Source organism: Lissotriton vulgaris, chromosome 11 (assembly GCF_964263255.1).
Source record: "Lissotriton vulgaris chromosome 11, aLisVul1.2, whole genome shotgun sequence".
In the NCBI taxonomy this organism is placed as follows: domain Eukaryota; kingdom Metazoa; phylum Chordata; class Amphibia; order Caudata; family Salamandridae; genus Lissotriton; species Lissotriton vulgaris.
In genome coordinates, this window is record NC_141699.1 from 982,538,453 (window position 1) to 982,563,472 (window position 25,020).

Genomic DNA, 25,020 nt, shown 5'->3' on the forward strand with positions numbered 1-25,020 from the left:
TTAAATAAAGCCCCTTTTAACTGCAATTGTGACTGTCTGTATAGTGATAAAAATTATCCAATAAAGTGCAAAGAAAGGTACTGGTTAATGAATAGGAAATGCCACAAACGTTCTAAGACTACAGCATCTGCTTTACACAACAAAGTAATAAAGCGAAGCATTCCCACATACTGCAGAAGCTGTCTGCCTTTTCCCTGGGAAGAGATCTTATCGTATAGTTTAACAGTCCCTGAAGTCTGGACAGTGAATGGGGCTTAAGCAGTGTGAATAGCTTTACTAGAAGATCAGTATCGTAAATGCGTGAAGCCAGAGGAAGTACCTGTAAACGGTACATGCTGTGCAGGCTTGATGGAAGAAAAAAGTACCACCTACTAAAGCAGATGTGGAGGAGTACTTTAGCCTTGGGAACTGATAAGAGAAGCTCCTTTTAAGCTACATTAAATACAATAGATTTTAAAGGAACAGTGCTGTGCAGGCGAAGCCTAAAAGAAACATAACCTCATTTACTTTTGAAAAGCTTTGTATGGCCTGTGAAGTACCAGAGTCCAGCACATGCATCAGATACAAATGCTCTGTCTCCTGGAAGCTTCAGCAGCCCAGGTCACAGCACAGGCGGCGGGTGGGGCCAGGGATTGGAGTCCATTCAGAGCAATAGGCTCTGTGTGTGCTTGTATTCAAGAAGAGAGACATGCTGAAATCAGTAGCCTCTTTAAACTTTGTTCATTTTTCTGTCACCATGCGTTTAATGCACTGAAAAAACTAATAAACTTTAAACAGGGACTACTACATGGCTTTCTCTTTTTTTTAACTGCTGTGGTGAGGGGTGTTTATCCCACTTGCCGTTCCATCTTGTTCCCCTTGCCCCGTCCCCCCTCACCCTGTCTTTATTACAAGTCTGAAATGTAGCTAATACCCTCATCTTTGCCTTGTATATGATTTTTTATACTGAAAACATGTGCCTACTTATATTTAACTAGCTTTAAACAATCATTAGTAAACCAGACTGATCTATTGTTGAGAAGCTGTTGCAAGGTTTTTTTTATGACCACTTATTACAAGCATAGAAATCATTTAAGTGCCCTTCACCAGGATACAAGATTCCATGTTGGAAGGTTTTTTTTATGACCACTTATTACAAGCATAGAAATCATTTAAGTGCCCTTCGCCAGGATACAAGATTCCAATTTGAGCAAAGTAACGGTACCTAGGGTCTAAATTACTGTAACCTGAAGACCGTTTAGGCCCACTAAAAAGGACTTAGAAAAATATTTCAATACTAAAGAATGGAAAGAATAGAAAAAAAAATGTTTAAGTATTTTTGAAGAATCCCTGCAACGTCTGTGGACGTCTAATCCAGTTGTGCACCAGTAATTATGCAAAAAGCAGTCACGGTCTTAAGAGGAGGGCCCCTGCTGCCTGCTTTTGTAGGCACAAGTATAATGAATGACGAGTTAGAGAGACCAAAGCATTTACAACAGCCGACCCGAAGACCCTTCATGTACGAATATCGTTTTTACTCAATAATATTTTCATGCTAGCTCTTGGACAGACATAGAAATGTGCTTTGGGGGAAACCTTAACTCCTGGCGCCAGCTTAATATTGGATTCACAAATTTCATTTTGATCAAGTTCTCGCTTTTTATTCATTTTCTTTTTAACTCCCAACAAGCATATACACGAAGAATAGTGCTTTAATCCGACATGAGTGACTTATTTATATTTCGCAATGAGCAGTGATTCATTTGAGCCGTGATGAATGTAGGTTTGTCCAAACGCCACTCATTTTTGGAGACTGGCACTTCTATTTCCTCAGTTAACTTTGAGGCAAAGAAAGAGAGAAAAACACAAAAGGGGCGACAGAGGAAGAGAAAGCTAGAGCACCAGTGACAAGGGATGAAAGCAAAGATGAATAAAGAACAAACTAGAGCAGAGGTCTTCAAACTTTGTTGCGTTGAGCCCCCCTAAGCTAAATATTTTGAATTTGGGGCCCCCCTACAAATCTTTATGGCAAGGACTGGAAGAGTTGGAGGGGCAGGGCTGAGCACAGAGGATTGGGCTTGTGAGACCATTGCCGGGTTTTTTATTCTATAGCTCATAATCCACAGTAATTTGAGGCTTATAAAAGAGTAAATGCTTGAAACAAAAATTGATGAACAAACACTGCTCATATTTAGGAGAGTTGTGAGCCCTTCACACTCCTGGGGCCCAATACTACACCACCTGCTAATAACAGCTGCATTCCTGAGTAGCAGGCTGTCTTGCGTACCTATTATCCCTTCCCCACCGTGCCTGACCGTCACTCTGCTCTGGACACAGGCTCTGTATTCCTTTGAGAGAAAAAAGCTCCCACACATTGTCCCTTCTGCAGCAAGGGTTCCCTCTGCTCTAATGCTAGCAAGGACTATGAGCCCTAATGTCCCTTTTGCAAAGACACACATGCGCTACCCACAGAAGGCACCCTTGATGCAAAGTAATGCAAGGCAGCATGGAGCAAAACTTTGTGTTACTTTGGAAAACTATCCACGGCAAATCCTGACTTGCTTTGAGCAGTAAATCCCAGCATAACACTCTGCATTGGGTTTGCATAGCAAAAGTAACGCAAACCTGCTGCAAAGCATTAGTAAATCTGGTCCCTACAGTGGCGTTGCGCAGCCTTGCTTTACATTTGGGTACAATCCAGTATCAGGAAGCAGTCATAAATCATAGTAGTTTTGGTATAGGTCCGGGTAAAATTTAAATAGCCCTGGCATAATTTTGGAAGTTTCATATTGCACAAGTTTCTCAAAATGATGCCATTATCCCTAACCTCGTAATTATGACATTGCTTGAGGTAATGTTATAGCGCTGAAACCTGGGAAGAACAAGAACAACGAGAACGCCAGCAGCACTTGTGTTTTTCACACTTTTTTTCAGTGCAAAGTATGTCCTTTGTTCAAAATTGGTACAATGACACTTTTGCACTAAAATATTGAGCTTAATGACAGATTTGCATTTTGGGTAGTTATGTGTAATTTTCACAAAATTTCAGATTTAATGAAAGCATTCCACAAATTCCACCCCCCAGTTTGGTATCCTAGAACACTGAAAAGTGACATTTCCTCTAATCTTTATCCTTCTCTGTCGAACTGTCTGTGAATAAGATGGGAAAGATAGAGGGATAGAAAGGACAATGGCATAGGAGGGTGAATGGTAAACCAGGCAGATCCTCCCTCCCTACTGGTTAATAGTCTGACCACTCACTAGAAGAAGGGATGGGTGACTTGTAACATTGATGAGCCACTAAAGTGGCGAATTGAACACACTTACATTTTCAAACGTCATGGGTCATAAATTACTATCTACACTTCTGCATGGCTCTTTTAAGAATGGCTGTAAAATAAATCTACAGGCTGATGATTTGCTGAGATTGATGCATTGTGGAAGGTGGTTGGCTTGTTTTGCTATATGCACCCGATTACAGAGTTGCACAAGTGAAAATATCTGTTAGGTTGACTAATCCTCACCTCACCCATTAGAACCATTTTTTATCTAGGCGCTTGGTTCATCACTGAAACCAGTGCCCAGGGTAAAAACAGCCACTGCTGAGTATGCAAACTTGTTTTTAACTTCACTAAAATGCGACATGAATAAATGCCATATTCTACCAATAAAACTACATGTCTGCCCAGATGCTTGAATTTCTCTGCATCAGCCAATCATAAAGGAGAAAATATTATATATCATTCTTTAAGCCAACAATGTCCCATTAGTACGAATGTACAATTTCTGGAAGTGTTTAAAGCTTATTAAGACATAAATGATTTTATGTTAGTCAATAGGTGGTCTTTTAATGAAGACTATTTTTTCATTTTTAAATTTTTATGTACAAATCACTTTTGAGTGTGAGAATGTTCGAGCTCCGCGATGTAATGTTAAAGTAACAAACAGCTGACTGTTCTACAGGTTTATATTGTCTTTATGTCTTATAGATAGATAACTGTGAAAACGGTACCTTTTAAATTATAATGCCCGATATAATTATTTAAATAGTTAGCAATTGTTTGAAAACAATAAGAATTGCATTCGACTTTTGGCACTCTAGGCGCTGTACAGCCTTTGCCATCCCGGCTGCGGCCTCCAACCAATTTGAAATATTACCGCCAAGCAAAAGAGAAAAGTAGTTAAAACAGTATTTACATTAAATATGTTTGCATATCTGGTTGTGTATACAAGGCGGGATCAACCTAAGAGCACCGGGACCTGTGAAGCTAATATTTGCAATAACTGGTGCCTCCGTGACACATTTCTGTCCCACACCATGGTTGCAGCCTGTAATAGGTGCTGAACATGTGTGATTGGCTATTTTTCAGCATATTGACGGTCATGACGAGGCACTGTGATAAGAGTGAGGCAGGTGGGTGGGCCTTTCAATGGGGTGATGCAGGAGTCCTAATGTCGATGAAAGCCGTTATACAGTAAACGGAGCAGTATTTCTCACGTTTTAACAGTGTTTGACAAATCCACGTAGTTTAGATCAGAAACAATTTGTTTATGTTTCAGTAACTTTAATGAGTGTAGTACGGTTCTGCTGTCTGTAATTCAGCAAGCAACAGTCCATCTGAAGGCAGATTAACCCCATCTGAGTAGAACCTACACATTTTAGACTACCTCATCTGTAAATCACGCCCAGTTATCCTACAATGGATATTACTTTAACCGGATTCAGCTAGTGGAAGCAGTCTGTGAAGGACCATGCAGCACTGATGGTTGCAAATGGTCGACTGGCGCCCCCCTTGAGATGTCTCAACGCCGCCCTAGGGGGGCGCACCCCACAGTTTGAAGACCACTGCACTAGAGTAACAAAGTCAGGAAGTGTCTGGGAATGAATTAACGAGGTCTAATAACCTACAATAAACACCATACAGCCTTGGTATTGGGCACCCCAAGCCTCCATAAAACCAGCTGCGCTCTTAGGAACCAAAACTTTGGGCCCAGATTTTAAATTTTTTTTAACAAATTAAGCACCGACAGGTTAGGCATTTCTGCAAATTGAATTAAACATTATGCACTTACAATTGCAAGGTTGTTCCTTAAAATGCATTGAATCATGCTGTATAAACTCAAAAGCAGGAGCATTGATTAGAACCCAAGAATACTACTGCTAAACTTAAAACATTGAGCGCAGGCTGGCATACCCTTCATCTCTCTTGGTGGGGCCTTCTTGACAATCAAAATGATGCTACCTCCAATAGTTTGGTATATCCTCTCCAACATCCCACTACCTATTCTATCTAAATTCTTTCAGAAGGTCAATTCTATTCTGATCTCCTTTTTATGGAATGATAAAAAAAAATCAAGAATGGCGTTACAGAAATTAGTAAAACCAAAATCTGAGGGCGTTGTCAATTTCCCCCATTTCTCAAATTATCACAAGGCTTTTCAGTTACACCAACTAACGAATTAGATTACCAATCAGACTGAGGATAAACCTCTCTGGGTAGATCTTGAGACCTTGTTTTTTGTTCCCTTCTCATTTCAGGAATATCTCTCCTTAAACCGCAAACGCTCTCTACTACCATGATTAAGCAATCCTATAAATTACTATCTATTGCACACCATTTAGTTGTACATAATTTAGATACTTTTCTCAATTCTACAATCTGGCACAACAAACAAATCCTTCCTTACAAGAAACCTATATACTGGAAGAGCTGGAGAAACAAGGGTCTGCTCTGGGTTCATCAACTTTTTGATCAGGGCTCCCCTTTTCAATTTACGCAATTACAGTCCCTATATCATCTACCTTCTTCCTTTAAACCTGCATTTTTGATCTTGAGGAATGAAAAACTTGATACTTATGCTAATCTCAAATCTTCATCTTCTCCAACCCCCCTCCTTCCGTTGACATAATCTTCTCCGCATAACCCCCAAAGCGTCCACCATTTATTCCCATTTGATGGTTCCCCCTGAGCTCCGAAATAAAACTAAAGTAGAAATTTTGTGGGAATCTGATTTGGGAGTGAATCGGCCTATTTCTTTTTGGAACAGAATTTGGACGAAAATCTAGAGCAGCCAGCACAATACAAACACTTTTCTTTCTTTATAATCGATTATTTTTTACACCTGCATACCTAAATAAAATTCACAACATAAATCTTAATACTAGCTGGACATGCTCCCAGGTTAACGCTGATCATCATATGTTATTCACCTGTCCACATGTTTTTATATTTTGGAGGCATCAAATTAACACTATTTTTCACACAAAAATCCCCTCTACTTCACAAATGTTTTCCTAGGCAGTCTAACACGGGACTGGGAGGGAGCCCGATCCCAATTGTCACAACCATCGCCTTGATACAGCATTTGTCCATGCTATCTCATTTGTCCATGCTATCTCTCTTGCTACAAAATGATTCCACCTCTGGGGCCTTTCACACATTATTCAGACGATATTGGGAAGAGAACTTCTTTACCCGATCTCTCACAAGAAGCCTCAAGCCTCCTGACTTCCTATTGGTCATTTTACAGATTTGCTTAATTCATCATTTCCTATTATGTCTTTTAAGATCATGTATTATTCACAAGTATTGGTATCTACATTTCATGTGAACCTGCGACTACACTCATATCCTCTTCTATAATTCCTTTTCTTATTTTCATGTGTAGTATCTCATTACTACTTTTTATTGTACCTTCTTGCATTTGTGAATTAACAAATAATTGCTTATATGAAGTATTGTTTTTTATGACCATATTAATATTTCTTAATAAACCTCTTCCTGAACTTTATTTTTTTTTTATAACGAACCCAAGAATATACTTTAAAAGTAGACCGCTTAGCCATCGCACCACTTTGTTGGTTTTATACCTATCAGTAGTTATGCAAACTTAACTGCCTCCCTTGCAATGTAACAACCAGCTCAAAAACGTGTAAAAAAGAATGCAGCATATGAAGTGATTGTATTAACATATTGAATGTTGAAACAAACCACACTCAAAACTTCGTTTTTTGAGGAAAAAAAATAAAATCTACTGTCACAATGCACGTTTCATTTCTATCCCAAAAAAATGTAAAACTTTTCAAAAAGTTTAAGAAACTAATTTTGCTAAATTATTCTCATATCAAAACAAGCACAGAGTCCACACACAAAAAAGTGTCTGAACAACAACAAAAAAATCCCCATCACATTAACCAGCCCGCAAAAAACCCACACTGCCACGAACGTTTCCAACAAACAAATAACTCGCGAAGGCTGCCAGCCGATGCTTTTAAAGGCACAAAAAAACACACACAATCCTTCAGTGCAGGAAGTGATGACAGTGAAGTCACGGCCAATAGAAGCACCTAGAAAAATTCAAACTGACCGCCTCTGCCAAACTCACCTGGCATTAATTATGCAAATGAGGCAGGTACATAGGTGGCGGCTCGGCACGTGCTCGGGTTTGATCCCTCAGTAGCGTTCGTATTCATGTCAGTGACATTGCGCTTTGCACAGAGCCTCGCAGCAACCTGAAGCCCTGCACGGAGTCTCGCAGCGCGCCTGGGGGGGGTTTCCATGTCGGGGGTGGGGTCTCTATGCGTGGGGGGCTCCACGCCTGGGGGGGGTCGGAGTCTCCATGCCTGGGGGGCCGGGGCGGGGGATGCCTCTATGCCTGAGGGCCGGGGTGGGGAGTCTATGGGTTTCCATGCCTGGGGGGCGGGCGGGGATGTCTCCATGCCTGGGGGCCGGGATGGGGAGTCTCCATGCCTGGGGGGCCGGGATAGGGAGTCTCCATGCCTGGGGATTTCCATGCCTGTGGGGCCGGGGGTATCCTTTGCTGCTTTCAGGCTCTCGCCCTCCGCAAAACTTCCAGTTAAAGTCTCTCTCGTCGGCTGCTCATGTTAGTTTTCTTCAACCAACACTGATTCTGCTCACACAAACCCCTTTCGCACCCGCGCTGTGGAAGAGAAACATCAGATGCAAATAAATCACTCCCCTTCCCCCTAACAGCGTCAATGAACATGTCGAGGGCATTATTTCTTGTTCTGTTCTGCTCATACCCCCAGGGACGGCTCTGGGCAGGGGACCCCGGAAGAGCCGGCAGTGGAGTGATGTAGCGGCTACAGAGGTGTGGTGGGCGCTACAAATGAAGTGATGTGTAAATCTTGGAGGCGAACAGATTCAGGGACTGGAAATGAGTGATGGATGGAGCTGCAGAGATGCGATGTGAAAAGAAAAACGAGGCGAGCAATGAATGTGAAGAAATGTGGGTCCAGGAAGAGAAGAGGTGGTAGTTGCCGGGGTGGGGAGAGGCGGTAGGTGCCGGGGTGGGGAGAGGCGGTAGGTGCCGGGGTGGGGAGAGGCGGTAGGTGCCGGGGTGGGGAGGGGCGGTAGGTGCAGGGGAAACATGCAGCTGTGTAATGGAATATATTGGTGTGGCGCCCCCTCGGGTTTGGTGCCCTGTGCAGGTGCACAACTTGCACATGCCTAAGGCCGCCCCTGATGCGCCCTGACCCATTCTGATAATGACCTCCAGAACGGTCATTAACAGCCGGTCCGTTTGAAATATTTTCAAAGCGTCAAGACGCGGCCAAGATGATTTCTATTCCACTATAGTCATTCTTGCTTATTTTCCAAACCAGCTCTCATATTCTCCCCGCCTTTTTTCCAAAAGTCGGGCACATCCTGGCCCCCCTTTTAACCCCAGACCGGGGTTCAGCCTCTTGGTGCTTCCAGGCCTCTCTGCAGAGTGGTGCATTGTGGGCCTTTTGAGACGCGTCTCCCTAGCATTGTCAAGGGCCGGGGCTGGGTGGCCAAGGGCCGGGGCTGGGTGGCCAAGGGCCGGGGCTGGGTGGCCAAGGGTCGGGGCTGGGTGGCCAAGGGTCGGGGCTGGGTGGCCAAGGGCCGGGGCTGGGTGGCCAAGGGCCGGGGCTGGGTGGCCAAGGGCCGGGGCTGGGTGGCCAAGGGCCGGGGCTGGGTGGCCAGGGGCCGGGGCTGGGTGGCCAGGGGTCGGGGCTGGGTGGCCAAGGGTCGGGGCTGGAGGGCCAAGGGTCGGGGCTGGAGGGCCAAGGGTCGGGGCTGGGCAGCCAAGGGTCAGGGCTGGGTAGCCATCCCACAGGACATCCTTTTCTATCTCCATTCCTTCGCAGCTTTGACCTCGGCTGCAGTTTAAACCACAGTTCTTGGCCGCGCTGTTGTCTTTCGAATGAAGCACCTGACAAGGCCTGAACCAACGCCCATTGGGCTCACAGGGCTTCAGCCCCCCCCCACCACCGTCCTGTCACCCGGGCTGAGACAGCTCTCCCCCCCCCCCCCCCCCCGCCGCACACACAGCCGCACCCGAGCACTTCACAGGTCTTTAAAAGACCATATACTTGTTAATGAGGCTTTGTTGATCTTCACCCCTTGGTGCCCCTCCAGCTCCACTCTGACTGGAAGAGTCACCCCACCCCCAAATGTGGCTCTAGTTTTGCCTCTGTGGCTGCCCACTGACGCCGGGGAGGCCACTGGACCCAGGCGGGGAGGCCACTGGACACAGGCGGGGAGGCCACTGGAATGTCAACAGAGCTCTCTGTGGCAGCAAATGTTCCATCCCTGAGCAAAACGCAGTGTGACCTCAGCGAGCATAAGAAAGCACCTGGCACAGCATGCAAAGTAAAGAGAAGCAAACTTAACCAGGGGTGCAGGGTCGGATTGGGATCACAATTTGGCCCGGGCACTGACGAAAAAAGTGGCCCACGTTCAAGGGGCGTGGCATACATTTAAGGGGAGTGGCCTACAGTTAAGGGGCGTGGCCCACATTCAAGGGGTTTGCCCTTTCATGAAACACTATTTGATTACTCTTTGAGGTCTAATTGGTAGAGAAATATTTAGTAAATTAAGCCTTTTAAAGCTTACAGAGCAAGTAACATTGGTTAAGACTAGGAGCACTGCAGTTCTGATAACTGAATACTTACTTGCAGTCATAACGCCCTGCACAATGTCATTAGATACTCTTTCCCAACCAGCTATGTCCTAGACTCTAATCATCACATAAATCAGAAATCTAGTACAAAGTAATGGAGAAAGGGTAAGACTGGAATCTCTGGGAACAGAACATGTAATAACAAAAGTAAGAATTCACAAATTAGGAAAAGGCAGTCTGGGGTGTAAAGAATGCTGAAATAATGTATCTGTGCAATCTAGTCATAATTTTTTTTCACAGCCAGCAGGTGATGTCTATATAAAAAAAATAGTTTTATTCATATCTGTTGCTGCCTTCAAGTCTGGGCCATGAGGAGACTGAGGTTTACTCAATTAACCATGAAAATGATAGAAAATCTGCAAAAAGGAATTCTAACCTGAACATGCTAGAAAAGTGAATTCTTCTGCACAGAGAAAGAAGTGCCAAGTTTGCAAATTTTGCTTAGGCCTCGAACAAGGCTTAGCTTGGAATGAGGCTAAACAGCTCTCTTTTGAGAAACCACATTACACAAAGTCTTAGACATGTCCTGAAATCAACACACAAACATGTTGCCACATTAGAGTGCAGTCAGACCTACACACTACAAACAAAAACTAACTAAAACGTACTAATTAATATTTTTGGCATATAGAGAAATATGCCCCTTGTGCGCATTTTGGATGAGGCCTTTAAAATAAAGTTACATTGTTAATTGGCACACAAATGAATCAGTAAATTGTGCAAATAAGTGGTAAACAAAATGGTTCCTACCTGTTCCTTCTTGCTTCAGAGGAAGGGATCGGTTAGCAACACATTGCATTTCTGGGTGCTGGATGTGGCAAGTCAATTAAAACTTTGAGGAAGACCTACTGTACTGAGTCTAGTGCAGTATTTTCTGGATTCGGTGGGACGACGATTGAGGCACACTAGATGTAGCTTTGAGTACTGCTTTACACCGGCCTACTTTGGTCAGCCCTGTGGAGAGTGGGATGCCAAGGGGATTAGATGGCCCCTCTTGAGTTAGAGCTTGGCAGGGTGGTGCATCTGGTTAGAAGAGTAACCAAATAGAAAAGGCAGGGTGAACACTCTGTAGTTCTGTATGGGAGGGTCAGGACTAGGGTGACTAACTGGCATGGGTGCAAATTCAGGATGGGGAGTGTACAAATTCAGGACAAAGGGTCAAAATTCAGAACAAAACTTCTGGACGAAAGGTAAGTTTTACAGACCCATCAGAGGAGGTTGCACATTCTTATGTAAGTAAGTAAATAGACAACCATTTAAGCACTAGTCAAAATACGTTTATATCAGGTTGAACCAATCGCGTACTTCACGGTTTTTCAGTGTGCACACAGCTTTGATCTACTGTACAGGTCTTTTTGTGATATTTCATATGATAATAATCTATATATATGGTTACAGCACTGGGTTGTCCAGTCTGATATTTTGTTTACAATTCATGGTTCTGAGCAAGCATGTTTCGTGAGAGAAATGGTCAGGAAGATCTGCTTAGATAGTCATTGTGAGATGTAAAGTGGCAAACATAAGATGCCGCTAATCCAGATCCAAACATATTCAACCATTTGCAAACCTATCCGTCATGTATTCTTCCATCCATCATTTCACTCATCCTTCCCTCCATCCACCCTTTTACTCATCCATCCATTATCCACCCATTCATCCACTCTTCCACCCATTAATTCACTCATCCATCCAGTTACCCTTTCACCCATCCAGCCACCCTTTCACTTACTCATTCATCCACCCAGTCACTCATCCTTCCACACATTCACCCTTTCAGTCATCCACACATCCATCCTCACTTTTTCTCTCCATCCACCCTTTCACCCAATCCATCCCTTCACTCATCCATCTAGCCATTTTCCCTCTCACCCATCCTTTCACTTTCTTATCCATCCACCCAGTCACTCATCCTTCCACCTATTCACCCTTTCTGTCATCCATCCTCCCTTTCTCTCTCCATCGACCCTATCACTTATCCATCCTTTCAATCATCCATCCATCTTTTCTCTCATCCATCCTTCCACTCCTTCACTCATCTATCCAATCTTTTGCCCATGTACCCTCCCTTTCACTCACTCATCCATCCTTACGGCCACCCTTTCACACATCTGTTCATCCATTCACTCTTTCACTTATCAATTAATCAATCCATCCATCATTTCACTCGTCCATCCACCTATTCTCTCTCATCATCCATCCACCCTTTCATTCATTCATTCACCCTTTCATTCATCCATTCACCCTTTCACTGATCCATTTAGCCATCCCTTCACTTACACTCTCACCCACCTTTTCACAATAATTGTGAGCTGAGCCTTTGTCCGCAGAGTTGCAGACAGAAGAGACTCATCAGGAATTCACCCCTCGCTGTAGTTCTTAAAGCCAAGGGAGGGGATCAAGATGCCCCTGCACATAGTCAATCTGAGACCTCTGAAGTCATGAGTCATGCATGATGCACAGTGCCAGGTCCTGAGGTGTCTGTGACATGGTGTTGTTTCCAGGGCTTTAAGTGGGATGACAAAACTGAGGGGTCTCTCCAAAGGGGGTGTTCAATGTAATCAAGGGCGTAGCTTAAAACATCTAAGCTACAAATCTGTGCTTAGCATAGTGTGCCACCCGACTGGTATTTTGCTGCTTCTGTTATTGCGTTCAGATATATAATACAGCAAGTAATGTTACACCTACAACAAGCCAGAACTATAGGTTTTGTCAATGGTTGTTAGTTGCATAAAATAGAAAAGCTGCAACCATGACTTCCTTGAATGTAATATTGAAAATGTATCAGTTCTAAAATGATGACACTGAGAAAGAACTATAACCCTTTTTTTTAAACTTCTTGCACCGCCTTATTTTGATTAACTGGATTCTCTTGTAGCAGCAAGGATGTTATTGTGCATTTCTTCCTTCTGACAGGATGCCCGAGGCAGTAGGAGGCCACCACATGCTTTAAAGCCCAGACTGACCCATTGTCATTCTGTATGTGGCAATCAGCAGCATACAGAATGACAATGGGCGGGTCGGGCTGCTCTTGCGCTCAGAGGAGTGCCAGGCTGCCCCCATCAGGGAGTTGAGGCTTCTGGCAGGGGAACAGTGCTGTTCCCCAAAGGCCAAAATTACAGACAAAAGGCGTCCGTAAAAGGGATCATCAAGGACAACGGACGTGAGGTTCCAATTACGGACGGTCCGTGAAATTTACGGACGGTTAGTCACCCTAGTCAGAACTGTCTTCTTCCTGAGCCTTAGGAGTTGGACTGGGTCACTGAAGGCCTACACATGTATTCCTTCCACCTGGGAAGGATAGGAAAAGACTGGCACCTAAGGAGATGAAGCAGCAGCCTGTTGAAGCAGGTTTTCTGGGCACCTGAGGACTGGGCAGGTCTTTGCTTTGATCTCTTGCTGCAACTTCTGGATAAGATCCTCCTGGTGGTGGGTGCTGTAGAGTCCAATTTGAAGTTGTCAGATGAAAGCTGCTAGCAAGCTGCTTTTATGTCCCTCACCTGGCTAACGTGGCCGTGGTAATCAGGAGGCGGGAAGGAAATCTATGGAATAAGGTGAAGATTGTGCGCTTTCGAAACATCACCTGGCCCCCACAGCCAGACCCATTCTTCCTCGCCCACTGTGCCCTGAATGTGAGGGGCTGTGGGCGAGGTGTTAAAGACTAACACTGTTTCCCGGCTGCGTGGGCCCCAGGGGGGCCAAGGTGAAAATGGCTCAAAAGGCCTGAGCAACACCTGGCCCCCAGGGAGGCCGATTCTTGTTAACAATCACCCCTCCCCAGCCCGGCCTCAGCGTGATTGCTTTGCAGGGCAGGGGGTGCAGTAGAGGCCACAGCTGATAATCGCTGTATGGCCGCACAGTGAAGAGCTTTCATTTCTGTCTCTGTCTCCGTGCCCTCTGTGGGCCGTTTTTTTTCTCCCCTATCCCAGTTGACAGAGAGCAGACAGCAGAGAGCATTCTCTGTGGACTGGGAAAGGGGAGAAAAAACCGGCCCACAGAGGGCCCTGAAACATCGGCCCTTTGGCTGATGCCCAAATGCCCGCAGTGCCAATCTGCCCCTGGTGCAGGGGGTGAAGGTTGGGGACTGGAAGTGACGAGCCACATGCATGTGAACATATCTGGAGGATCCCAGGAGGGTTCGTCTGCCAAACATACACTTCTACCTAAAGCCGTTTATGACCGGAAAAGTGGAGCTGGAATGTGGTGGATGTACATTGTGCGCACTCCTGACACTTTACATTCGGAGCACAAGCGTGCCTGAAGGTGAGGGTATGAAGCACAGCACGCTGAGGAGGTGGCATGGCCACAGGGTCTGATTGGGATCACAATTTGGCCCGGGCACTGACGAAAAAAGTGGCCCACATTCAAGAGGCGTGGCCCACAATTAAGGGGCGTGGCCCACATTCAAGGGGCGTGCCCTTTCATGAAACACCATTTGGTTACACACGTCAATCTCCTTGAATTTTAGATGTAAATACATTAGGAATTTGGACAAGTATGGTAGTGCACTGTCCAGTGACCAGCTGAAAGAGGACATCAAAGATCAGAAATTGGATTATAAATTCAAATCTGCTCCGAACAGGGGCCCAAAAATACGTGTGGCCCAGGGCCCCCAAAATCCTTAAGATGTTTGGCACAGAAATGAATTAAAGTGAGAGGATACTGTTCTTGCACAGAAGACACGGGGGAAAGGTGACAATGGCGCCATGCTGAGCAACTAAAAAACAGCAAGGCCCCTTTCTGTCACAAAATTATTCGAGCCCTTCAGGGAAGGAGCACCTAATAAGCAGCGAAGCCCCTGCTATTACTAACCTACTCAGCCCTCCCCAGACCTTCAGCTCAGGAGCACATGAACAGCAGTGAGGCCCCTGCAATTAGTAAATTAATCAGCCCTCCCCAGCCGTCCAGGCCTCAGGGCAATGTGTTGGCAGGGGAGCACAAAACACAGCTGCTGGGTCATCCATGGTAGCCAGGGGGAGGCTGAGGTGAAGATGGTGCAAGTTGCAAAGATCACCTGGCCCCCACAGCAAGACCCATTCTTCCTCGCCCACTATTCCCTCGCCCGTTTTTCTCTGGACCTCGACCGGCCATCTTGTCCATTCCCTCGTCTTGTACCCTTCACCGTCGTTTCCCCCTTGACGATCCTCAAATGTTTCTTCCCTTTTCTGTTTTGCCTTTTCTCCATACCCTTGTATCCCTCCCACCCTCCCTTGGTGCTGTGACTGCATCCCCCCTCCAACCCCACTTAATGAAACTCTGCATGAAAAAATCTACTATGTGTGTATATATATGTATATAGAGAACTCTAATCACTAGTATATGAAGTAGAGCGTTGTACTATCTACCATTCCTATGTGACTCTTAGAGTATATCCATTTGTATCCCTTCCTTAGGTATTTAGAGATAACTCTAATCACTAGTATATGCAGTAGACCTTTGTACTCTCTACCATTCCTATGTGACTCTTAGTATATCCATTTGTTTCTCTTCCTTGAGTGACTTTAGTACTTGTACATTTGCAATTTTTCTTTCTGTTTGTATCTCTTCCTTGTGTGACTTTACATCTTGTACATTTGCAATTTTTTCTGCTTGTATCTTTTATGTAACGCATGTAATCCTAAATCCTCATGTTTCGCAACTGATTCTTATGTAAAGCGCTCTGACATGGAGAACCGCAGCCTTAAGGCCCGGTGGCGCAGGGTACGCCTAAATCCCCGGGATTCACCTGCCTTGTCAAAACAGAGACACGGACTCTTCGTCTGGCATAGAAGATGGTATTTATTAGCTGCAGCTAGTACAGTGTTCTTAGAAGTCGTCAATACAACGAGGTTCTAAAGAGACTGCCACTTAACTCTGCGGCACACAGGTTTATATATCATACAGCACAATGCAAAAATGCAATCACACACGAACATGAGCTATAGGCAAACGTTATAGACAATACTTTAAGTCCAAAACAACTCAAGTTCCCGAGTATGTTTGTCACTCGACCCTTTAAGCAAATCACAAGTAAATCCACACAATTCAGTTTACTAGCAGAGAAAACACAGTTTACTAGCAGAGAAAACACAGCTGTGTGTCGTAGAAGGACAGTCGAGAAACAGGAGAATGCATGAGACGTGTAGCGAAGGACAGCAGATAAGATAACTTAAAGGAAACAATGGTGTGAAATGACCTGTAGTCCGGACGGGGATTAATCAGCTCAGACAGGAATTAGTGTACTCAGCCAGACCCTGACACTCGTTAGTAAACATAGGCGAGGAAGCCACCTGACACGTAAAGCAGAAACGAAAAAAAAAACATTGCGTTCGCCGAGCTGCCTGAGTGAGGGCAACACAAAATGGCGGCGATCTCAAAATGGAGGCTGAGCACGAACAAATTCATCATTTACAATACCTCAGACCCTCCTTTTGCCATTACTCAGGCAAAACAAACCAACTCATGCTAATCTGAGTCAGAGTCAATACTGATATTCATGAAATCTTCAAGTTGTTGCTGCACCATCATTCTAATATTCTCTGTCTTCTGAGCAGCAGATCGTGGAAAGCACAAGGTAGCCAACAGGCCACACACTGCAGGACCACACTGAACGCACAAACAAGAGAATATGACAACTAGAATTGCTCCAATGAACGTTAAGATTTTCCATCCCCAAGTTGACAGTATTCCCCACAACCATCCCATAAAAGACCAATCTCCTTCATCCTGATGTATCGACTCAGAGACTGTGTGCAATTTGGAAATGGCCTGGTATACTGCTAGAGCGTCATCTGGAATATAAATGCAGCAACTAGATCCGATCAATCTACAGACACCTCCTCGATCTGCTAGAATCACGTCTAGCGCAATTCGGTTCTGAAGCGTCATAAGACGGTCCGCTTGAAGCTCTGCTGTAATGTTACCTATCGCACCTGCAGTAACATTAATAGTGGTCTCAACCACTTGAACCAATTGCCTAATGTGTCTGCTGTTAACCATTGGACCCCAAAAGGGAAGGAATCCCTTAAGGAAATCTCCTCCCTCTTGCTCTGCCGTGTCTTTGGCATCGAATACGCCTCTGCTATGTCTAACTCTGTGATGGTCTGACGAAGCCGTATATGTAGGGGGCAAAAGAAAAGCTATGTAGCAAGTTCCAGAAAAGTTAGAAGGTAACCAAGTGTAGGCTCGATCATTACAAACAAAATATGTTCCTTGAGATGGAACTAGCGGAGGGAAATCAAGAGACGAAAGAACATATGTATATGTACATTTCTGGATATCATCAATTTTCTTGCTATTAATCTGGAGACAAAGATTTTCTTTATGGGGCACAGTCCACACTGGGGAAGACTCGCCTTTTCCAGTTTTATCGCTGAGAATGGAGACATAGTGGGTAATATTCCATCCATCATAAGCTTTCTTTTCATCCAATTGAACCTTACTCTTCTCTACAATCTTGGCCATTACCACTATGCTTTTTATCAAGGAACTATGACTAAAATCAAATCCATTCCCAGGAGTTCTCACAGGGCTTCTAAGTCTGTCGTGGTATGTGGCCGAAAACATTGTTAAATAGGCCCAAGCTGAACCTTCGTATGAGAAAGGAAGAACCAGATATGGCATTCCCTTTTGTGTATTATGTGGCATGAGTCTGCACACCCAACAGTCAGTCATATTAACCCCTTGCGTGCGGCGGGAATTCCCCGCCCATGCTGACTCCGCCTTGCGCGGGCGGAGTCATGACGGAACGGTTCCGTCATCAGCACAGCTCACCCGTAGCTGATGACGGAACCGCTCCGTCATCAGCATGCAAGGGGTTAATAGCCAACTGATGTTGATGCAACAACTGAATAAACTTATTATTCATATACTCGGCTCTCCTTATCTGTTCATGTGGGGGTAAAGTATGCATTTTGTGTGAAAAGACAGAAAGTCGAGAAGGCAAAGAAGTCGTAGTATTAGCAACATTTCTTGATTGTAAGATATGAACAATCCATCCTGAGCAGGCTAATAAAATACACAAAAACATAAGAACACACAAAGCTACGCCAAATCGGCTACGTAATAGTTTACAATATTTTACTCTCATTTCTTGCTTCCTATTTTCCCTACCTACAATTATTGTACCATCCATCTTTATCTAAAAAAAAATGTCGCTCACGGCACTCTTCTCCAATCACTCAGCTAATCACTTCTGTATACCTGAGGCACTAGCCGCTTACTAAAGAACAGAATCAGGTTACAGTCAGAGTCTCCTACCGTGACCCTGCGACGGAGACAGATGGCACATCTAATACTAATATTACACAAAAAGGCAAAAAGAACAAAAGAATGTCTTTAATTAATAAAAAGTGTTCAAGAGTTCAGTTCGTCAGGTCTTGGCCTTAAATTGTGGCATGTTTTGCTCGGCACAGTCTGATCTTTAAACAGTATTTCTGGGTTGGTGGTGTCTATTCGACGATGCACAGGCACAGCAGCTTGAAGAATATCGTCATCCGCTTTTCAGACAGTCCCATAAATCTGAGCATCACTGAACGGGACAAAACAAGGAACAGCTGCAGTGTCCGATTCTCTTACACCACTACGAGTCCACTGGTCAAAGGGTAATGGAAGTGGCACCTTTTTGCAGTGCACTCCATGCACATAATTGCACTTTCCCACCACCTTGACAGCCGTGCGAGTAGCGAGCAGCACCTGAGTATGTGGGGACCACCTAGGCTCTAAATTCTTGGTCCGTTGAAAGTTCTTCACACAGACCCAGTCGCTGGGCACGATGGTGTGACCTGGGTCTGTGGAGGCCTCTGGCAGCACACTTTGTACCTGTTGACGAATAACACTCAATTTAGTAGTCAAATCGTGCAGATAATCAATTAACAGAAGATATGGTATTTCTGAGTATCTTTTGGGACGAGGGACACCCCAAACATTTGCTGGGTGTCCAAATACCACTTCATATGGGCTAAGTCCCATACGAGAGTGCACAGTAGTTCTGGTTGACAAAAGAGCTAGGGGCAGAGCATCCGGCCAAGCAAGTCCTGTACTGGCTTGAATCTTCGCCAGCTTAAGCTTGAGCGTACCATTGTAACACTCAACCAAACCCGCTGACTGTGGAGGGTTTGCCGCATGGAATTTCTGTTTAATTCCGAGAACAGAACATACTTTCTGCATTATCTGGCCTACGAATTCACTTCCATTGTCACTCCAGACAATACGCAGCAAACCAAACCTGGGGAAGAATTCCTTAATTAACACTTTAGCAGTTGACAAAGCAGTGTTATCCAGCGGGAAAAGGCACATACCACCACCAGAACATACTTGAGGTTGTTACAGCGATCCTTATGAATGTAATCGATCTGCAACACCTCAAAGGGATATGACGGAGGAGCAAAATGGCCTGCTGGAGTTGGGGTTCCTTTTCCTGGGTTATGCATTAAGCAAACAATGCAATGTTTAACCACATTTTCTGCACATTTCGGAATTCCTTCATTCTGCCATAGCAGAGCCAAAAGCTTACATATGCCTTTTACACTAATGTGAGCCAGGCCATGAGCCATAGTCACGACCGGCAACACATAAGCCTCCGGTAACAACCAACGCTGATGTTCTGACAACTCTGTCCAACAACCCGTTGGATCTTACATTCCTGTCCTTTCTTTCCACATGCTCAATTCTTTCTCAGTAGCTTCTCCCTGAATCGTTTTCACACTCTCAATCGTATCTTCACACATCCCAATTTCCCTCACCCAATTTGCGGGGCCTGCCACATACATTCGACTAGTGGTGTTTCTAGCTGTAGTTTTCGCTGTCTCGTCTGCAAACGCATTTCCACGACCCACATCATCTGTGATTTTCTTATGTGCACTGCACTTTATGATCGCTATCTGTGCTGGCAGAGTAAGTGACTCAAGAAGATCAGTTACCAACTGACCATGCTGAATCTTTGTCCCATGAGAGGTGAAAAATCCTCTCTCCCTCCATAACTTTCCAAAACATTGCGCAACACCGAACGCATACTGACTATCTGTATACACATTCACTCTCTTTCCCTTCGACAGTACACATGCTCTAGTCAAAGCTATTAATTCAGCTGCTTGGGCTGAATTATGTCCAATACGTGCCGTCTCAACAATAGTGCATAAGGTGGTAACAGCATAGGCAGAAGTGGTTTCTCCATTTGGAAGTTTAAAACAAGAACATCCACCCATAGGATCCCGTCCGGGTCCTTGAGCGGAGTGTCTTTTTAAATCAATTCTCCCCTTCGTTTCTTCTTCTGTTCAAAGAAAACAATCATGCTTTTCCTGATCATCTTTCTCATCTGGGAGTGGCAACAATGTAGCTGGATTTAGCGTGTTACATCTTTTGATATGTATATGGATTGCTAGAAGTGTCAGCTCGTAACCAGACAAACGAGCGCTCGTGAGATGCTGCGTCTTGGTTCTATTTAGCAAAGTATCCACTGCATGTGGAACAATAACAATGAGTGTGTTATCTAATACTAATCCGGCAGACTGTCTAATAGAAATTGCAGCAGCTGCTGTAGCTCTAAGACAACTGGGCAAAGCTTTAGCTACTGGGTCTAATGTAGCGGAGAAATAGGCACATGGCCTTTGCTTATCTCCGAATTGCTGTGTCAAAACTGACAAACCGCAACCTTCTCTCTAATGAACATACAGTGTAAAAGCCTTACTATAATCTGGGGTACCCAACACTGGAACGGAACACAGGGCAGTACGTAAATCAACAAAACTTTTCTGACATTCATCCGTCCAAGGGAGCGGATGGGGCGTATTTTTCAGCGTAAATGCCACCAATGGTTTCGCTAAGAGAGAAAAATTAGGAATCCATTGTCTACACTAGGAAGTGATACCCAAAAAGGCACGCACTTCTCTCTGTGTGGTGGGTACAGACATCTGTGAAATAGCTTGAATACGTTCTGGGGTCAATCGCCTTCCCTCCTTTGACAAGAGATGACCTAAATAGGTCACTTCTTGTCGGACATACTGTAACTTGGAGGGCGATACTTTATGATTCAAAACAGCCAAATGATGCAACAACGCCACAGTCACACTCCTACACACATCTTCCGTATCAGCAGCCACCAGCAAATCATCCACATTCTGAACAAGCGTAGCACCTGCAGACAAAGGAAAAGTATCAAGTTGACTTTTAAGAGCTTTACTGTAAATAGAGGGACTTTCACAATAACCTTGAGGAGCTCTCTTGAAGCGAAAACTTCGGCCACCTAAAGAGAAACAAAAAATATCCCTACTCTCCTCAGCAATGGGAATGCTAAAGAAAGCATTGTTAAAGTCGATCACTGAAAACCAAGCTGCCGAAGCAGGAATCATCGTCAATAAGGCTGTAATGTCCGGAACAACAGGAAACTGTGGTACCACTATTTTGTTATCTTCCCTTAAATCAATAACAAATCTATAGACAGGAGGCTGTGAAGGATCCGTCCTTTTAAGGATTGGGAGAACAGGGCTATTACAGACATTGCCTCTAGTCTCTTCAACCACACCTTTCTGAATGAAGTCATCAACAATGGCCAACAACGCTTTCTCTCCATCACTAAAGATACAATATTGAGGAATGCGTGGCATTCGAACATTATCCTTAACTGTGACGACATACGGTGGGATCGCCAGACGGCCCACGTCATTCGGACCCGTGGCCCAAAGATTTTCTGGGAGAGAACATAACTCAGGTGGAAACTTGTCCCGAGATAAATACATAGGGGACATTAATCTTTTTCCCAACGTGAGATGCACACCAGAAGGGGAACAAAACAATGTCGCATGCAACCTTTTTAGCAAGTCTAAACCCAATAAGTTCTCGTTACAACCGGTTGTCAATATCAGTGGAGCTTCCAAATCATAAGGACCAATCTAAACAGGCAGGGGGCAAGAATCCGGATTACAAACTGGAGCACCAGAAAATCCCACAGAAGTATTTATTAAGCCAGACAAAGGCGCCCCAGGGAGTTTAGAATGAATAATCGAACTTCTCATCGCACCAGTATCCAAAAGAAACGGTTCTGAGATACCCATTGTATTAACAATGACCTATGGCCCATCTTGATATACTGGAATTGACACAACTCCCTCACTTCATCCTTGGCTGTCCTATTCGGTCTGAAAATTGTCAGCCCTTTCTTCAACGTAATAATCATCGTTGTAATACTGCGAAGACGGAACTGCCTGCTGGTCAAAGTAATTCGATGTAGATGGGACACGAGAACGCTGCTCCTGAAAGGGCGTACCTCGTCCTCTTCCCCTAGATCCCGTCTGAAAATTACCACGACCTCGAGAAGCAGACATCCCATTATTACGCTGTAATAAGACTGGACAATTACTTTTAAAATGTCCTTCCTCCCTACAATATGCACATTGATTAGGACCTAATGAAGGTCTCGGCGTAAAATACTCAGGTTTTTGCAACAGTCTCTGAAACTGTGGAGGCTGCTGAAACTGAGTGTTTTGCTGATGCTGATTCGAATGAGGCGGATACGCCTGCTATAAAAGAACTTTAGTTTTCAAATCCTTATTTTTCTTCTCTTGCTTCTCCTTCTCCTCCTTATCCCTATTCTCATAATACTGTGCAGTAGCCAATATCTTGGCAGGAGAAGAAACAGCCCATGCACTTTCAGAACTCTTCAGTTTATTCGATAATTCAGGAAGCAAATTATATACAAACTTGTCCACAAATAATCGCTGGCCACCCTCTACACTCAAATCCTGACCGCTATGGTCTATAAACGTTTCTTCAAAACGAGTGAAAAAATCCGAAACACTTTCATCTTTCTATTGCTTACACGCGGCCAACTTATCCCAATTCACTCGTACCGCCGGCATCATTGTCTTCATTAACTCATTTATTCTACCTGGAAGAGCCGTAATCAAATCCTCGGGCTTTGCACCACCGACCTGATTCGCATCCGCAGCTCTAATAGCAGCCCAATCACCACCTAATTCGGCCAAATGATCTTCCCTACGAATCCGTGCCCATATACCTTGCGGAACAACATTTCCAAATAACATATCAATATCGGCCAAATTCATGAAACAAGCATCAACTGTTTGGGACAATTCTTTGTAATATCCAGCAGGATTCTTACGGGGGTCGGGAAGAGTTTGCTTAAGCGCCAATACTTCAGACCTCTTCCAGGGTTCGTTAACCCATATACGCTGGAAATGAGCAGGGACAGCAGGTGGACCAACCACCGCGACTCTCCATACGGGAGGGACTTCACGCATCGGATAATTCTTACTACCCTTTTTTATTAACGGAATCAACCTCGGAAAAGGACAGGGATAAAAACATTGTTCGAAACGCAATGAGTCTAGTTACAGCCTCCTCAACTCGGTGTCCTACAATAAAACCTTTATCAAAATCACCCTGTAATTTCAGGAGGTCCGAACGGACTGTATCTAACTCCGTATCCTCCCAACCTCTGATAAGAGTTTGACACATGATGTTGAAAACATATCTCTGCGTGGGCTCCCCCCATTGATGAAAACAACTCATAATGTCATCTATACTATATTCTGGCCCATGTTCAATCCATTTGCGAGCGAGAGAACCCAGAGCTATTTTCCTGTCCGCAAAAGGAAGCTGGCAACGAGATTGTCGTCTAGAAAAAGCTGGAGACATTTTCAAGGACCTAACAAAAGGAGAAAAGAAATTTGTAACAGCATCTGCTATCCTCCTCTGTGAAAAAGGGGAATCCCTCGAAAGAAGAGGGGGTATTACAGATGTAAAAGGCAATGGAGACTGAGATGTAGCATGTCGAAGAATAGGAGCGGGAGAAGGCGGGGACTGATGTACAAGCTGTGAAGGCAAAGCAGAAGTTAACAAGGAAGCATTAAGGGGCTGGGCTGGTTGCTGGACAATCGGTAATTGAGCAACCACTTGTTGAGGAACAGGAGGGGGTAACGGAGGTGCAGTCGCATTCTGAACATAGGGCGGAGGTGAACTCAATAAGCAAGTCATTAGGGGATCTTCTTCTAATTCCTTACTCTTATCTGAAGAGGAAGTAAGCAACATCGGATAGCATCTATCTATCGCCATACGATGTTGTCTCTCTGATATCTCCTTCGCATCATCTACTTCGTTATCTTTAAACTGCTGAGCAGCCTGAAGGACTGACATGTCTTGTGCTTTCTTATCCTTTTTCGCTTGTTTAATTTCTTTCTGTTTGGCTTCTTTACGCCAGAGGTGAAAGGAGTCAAACAAAGCCGGCTGGGCTTTTCTCCTGAACAGAATTGTTTCCAAATTATCCAATATAGCGGGATCGAAGCTACCATTCTGTGGCCAACTCAAAACTCCACCATTTTTCATATATCGGACCCATACCATGTTTCGAATAGAGCTCATAAGTCGGAGTTCCAACCGGAGGAATCGGACATGACTCCTCCAACTGGGAATCCCTTGTACAACCCAAACAACAAAATCTTTTAAACTTACTCAGCCCAGGCATCGTCACTTCTCTAGACTGATCACAAACAACAAAGGGTATAGATCAGTAAAACAGTACAATCGTACTTACCCCTTGGCTTCAGTTATTGCAATGACTGAACAGAGACTAAGAACAAAAACAAAACAAAGGTCTGTGGGAGCGACCCACCAAATACTTAACTAAAAATCGTTCTGCGCCAGCGAAGGTCCGTCTATCGTCTCGCTCTACCAAAACTTCAGAAGGGTCCAAGGCAGGGCGACAGTCAGGGCAGCAGTCGTCAGCAGCGGTCGGAGAGGAGTAGCCGTGCCGTCAAAGACCTTCGGTCCACTTCCGACATGCAGGGGTCGATCACGTGGTGCGCTTCCTCCGGAATTTTCCTGCGGGGCTCCTCACGACCCTCGGGCTCAACCACTACCACTGAAGTCGCCCCACGTTGGGCGTCAGTTGGAGAACCGCAGCCTTAAGGCCCAGTGGAGCAGGGTACGCCTAAATCCCCGGGATTCACCTGCCTTGTCAAAACAGAGACACAGACTCTTCGTCTGGCGTAGAAGATGGTATTTATTAGCTGCAGCTAGTACAGTGGTCTTAGAAGTCGTCAATACAACGAGGTTCAAAAGAGACTACCACTTAACTCCGTGGCGCACAGGTTTATATATCAT